This window comes from Grammomys surdaster, unplaced genomic scaffold, assembly GCF_004785775.1.
Source record: "Grammomys surdaster isolate TR1022 unplaced genomic scaffold, NIH_TR_1.0 98, whole genome shotgun sequence".
Lineage (NCBI taxonomy): Eukaryota > Metazoa > Chordata > Mammalia > Rodentia > Muridae > Grammomys > Grammomys surdaster.
This window is the reverse complement of record NW_021604577.1, coordinates 9,905,067-9,908,736: the sequence shown is the minus strand read 5'-3', so window position 1 is coordinate 9,908,736 and position 3,670 is coordinate 9,905,067.

Here is a 3,670-nt window from a genome sequence, read left to right as displayed (position 1 = left end):
CACACACACACACACACACACACACACACACACACACACACACACACTGCTTCGAAGGCTTCCTTTCTTGCCGTCCTCTGCCGGTTTGGGTCAGTGGGTAGCACAGTCAGGACAGAAGAACGAGGCTCTGTTGACGGAGTTTCACCGCAGGCTTCAAGTTCCTGCCTGTCCTGTAGCTCTCCCTATCAAGCTACAGTTCCAGCCTGAGGATGTTACGTCCCTGCTGCTTCCCTCTGACCGAGTCTATACCCTTGCGGACTGTCCCTTCTAAATCATCGCCGCATATCAGCCACTACACCTGCATGTCCATTTGTTTCCTGGTAGAACCCCTACTGATAGGAACAAAACATAAAAAAGGTGAGTAGAATTATACCCTGGACTGGAGCAACACAATACACACAGGGGTGTCATGGAGGGACTAGTACCAAAGGTAGACTAAAATGTGTATGTCTACTACTGTCTCTTTTTTTGTCTGTGTCTTACGGATTTCAAGGCTGTCCCTTCTAGAAGCAGCTGCAGAGATGGAGTCTGGGGCTCAAGGGGTTCACTTCCTCAAAAGGCAGGAGAAGAAAGCAGGGAAACACACACACACACACACACACACACACACACACACACACACGTCAAACTGCAATGGCTTAGTCAACAGGAAGCACTGGATGAAAAACGACCCTGGCCTTTACTGCCCTGTTTATCTGTAGATGCTCTAGGACACCTGGTGGGAAGGTGGTAATCTTAGCTAAGGAGACTCCCTGTAGACAAGGCAGACTTTGACTTAGCACCCTGCTGGAGACTGTCAGCTGACTGGAAGCAGGGCAGAAAGTCTGACCTGGAGGAAAGGGGACCAGCACCTCCGCCTCTGTGTCTTCCATACCAGCTTATCTCTAAGTTGTTCCTAGACCTTTTCTCCTACTATGTATCTGCCTACTATGTGGACTTTATACAGAAGCTCTGTTCGCATCCCTGGACCTTGGTAAAACCCTACTGGTTTATCGAGTTCTGCCAACTCTGAGGAGCTCCTGACTGAACTTACTTGATAAGTTGCCAGAGTGACAGTCAGGCAGATAGTTTGAGGACATATGTGATTACTTTAGGAAACGTGAGATATTAAGGAAGGAGGCAATACCGTATGGAACTGGCAATAATACCGCCACCCAATAAAAGTCAAAGCCTTAGGAGTCTGCTTTTCCGTCCTTACGGAAAGGCTGCTCTGCAATTTTATCTGTAGGCTTTGATGATTCAGTCTTTAGATTTGTACAGCAGGTTCTCTTCCTTCCAACGGCTGCGTTTTGTTACCATGACATCTTCCTCAGGGTTGGCTCTGTACGTGAATAGAGATACATTTAATCTACACACTGCATCAACGGTTCAGCCATATCTGACTGAGCGGATATAGCTGTTATTTATAGTAGTTTCTTAAATTAAATCCTCTTGTCCTCTCCGTGTTCTGCCTCTTCACTTGGCTCCACTGGAGATCACTAATCAACACTATTCTACATTTTCTGGTTTCTTTAACTCACAGTCTCGGCAGAAACGGAGATCATCAAGTGCAGTAAGAGACACGAGTGGCTCCATGTGGATAGCAGGCCCATCTCTCTGAATTTTTTCTCTGCTCACATCTTTTCTATGGCATTCAGTGGACAAATGTAAACTTTTCTGGGCTCTTATTGTTCTTTTTTTTTACTTAGACTTTTTTTTTTCCAAGACAGGGTTTTTTTTTTTTTTTTTGTGTGTGTGTGTGTGTGTGTGTGTGTGTGTCCCTGGCCATCCTCTCTACAGACCAGGCTTGCCTCGAGCTCAGATCCGCCTGCCTCTACCGGGATTAAAGGCGTGCGTCACCACTGCCTGGCTTTACCTGGAATTTTTAAATTTAATTTTATTATTTACTTTCATTTATTTGTGTGTGTCCCTCTCGGTGTGTACACATACATGAGTGCATGTGGCACTCTGAGGACAGTTTGAAGGAGAAATTGGCTCTCTCTTAGCGGGTTCGAGGGATAGAACTTAGATCTTTAGGGTTGTAGAAAGCACCTTTGTCCCTGAGCCATCTTGCTGGCTTCTCTCTCTCATTCCCTCCCCCTCCCCACCCCCTCAATTTTAATCTAGCAACATGGCTGCTCAGATCACATCCTTCTAGGTCTGTGTGTTCTGGCTGGAATACAGAGAATCCTTTAGTACACACCTTTAATCCTAAACAGTAACCTGTAATTGAGGGGCAGAGGTGACAAACCAGAGAAAGATGTGACAGAGTGAGTCAGAGGTAGGATAAGCCCAACTCTCAGGAGAAGAGACAGGAAAGAGAGGTGACTTAAAAGAGCAGTGTAGGTGGGTGGGGGGAGGCACAGTTCAGTGAGTGCAGTTCAGGTCAGGTCAGTTCAATTCAGAGCAGTCTGGTGCAGTTCAGGTGAACACAGTTAAATTCAGTTCACTTGGTACAGTTCTATTCTGTTCGGTTCACACAGTACAGTTCAGTTTGTGGGGTTCAGAGGCAGTTTTTTTTTTTTCCTAAGCCGAGCAATTCAGTGAGAAGCCAGTTTGAATCAGTCAGCTTGGAGAGGAGTTTTGAGCCCAAACAGCTGATTTGAACCAGCCAGCCCGAGTTCAGAAAGAACTAGCAAGGTTTAAGCCTATTCAAGCAGTCAGTCTCAGAGGCTGAAACATTCTAGGCCTAGGTTAGCAGAAGGAGCCTGGAAAATTGTACGGAATCTAGAAGCTTCTGAGCCTGGGTCAGGAGATTGAACAGAGAAGGAAACACTCTAGCCCCACCACAAGCTTGGGTACAGCTCTCGTCACATCACTTCATCTGAGGAAGTTAGAGCAACATTTATATTTACAATGCGTATATGTGAGTGCAATAGGTCAGAGGACAATTGAGCAGAATTGGATCTCTCCTTCCATCCACCCTGTGGGACCTGGGAATCAACACTGATTGTTAAGGTCTGGTGTTCATACAAGCCCACGCATATGCTTTCATGATATGTACACATACTGTGGCACATGGGTGGAGGTCAGACTTTATCGAATCAGTTCTTTTCTTTCACCTATGTAAACTCAGGCCATCAGGTTTGCAGGACAAGCACCTCATTCACTGAGTGAGCCATCTCACCCATCTGTATGTTGCTAATTTAAAACATCATTAATTCTGGATTTAACTAATGAAGTCTTTAGTATTGAATATAAACAACAATGATACTTAAAATTACTTAAGTGTTCCCAATTTGTTATTGGTTTTGATTTTTAAGATTTTAATTTTATTTGTTTGTTTGTTTATTTGACATGGTTTTTCTGTGTAGCCCTGGCTGTCCTGGAACTCGCTTTGTAGACCAGGCTGGCCTCAAACTCACAGAGATCTGCCTGTCTCTGCCTCCTGAGTGCGGGAACTAAAGGCATGTGCCACCACTGGCAGGCTATTTTTGTTATTTTTAATTATGTGTCTGTGTGTAGATGTGTTCACATGAGGTGCAGGTGTCCTCAGAGGCCAGAGGTGATGGATTCCTCTGGATACTGGGAACTCAACCTGAGTCCTTTGCAAGGCCAATATGTGATCTTCACAGATGAGCCACTTCTTAAGCTTCTAATATTGACTAAAATAAATTGTGCAAATCACTTCTTGAAGATGGAGTTCTCTCTCTCTCTCTCTCTCTCTCTCTCTCTCTCTCTCTCTCTCTCT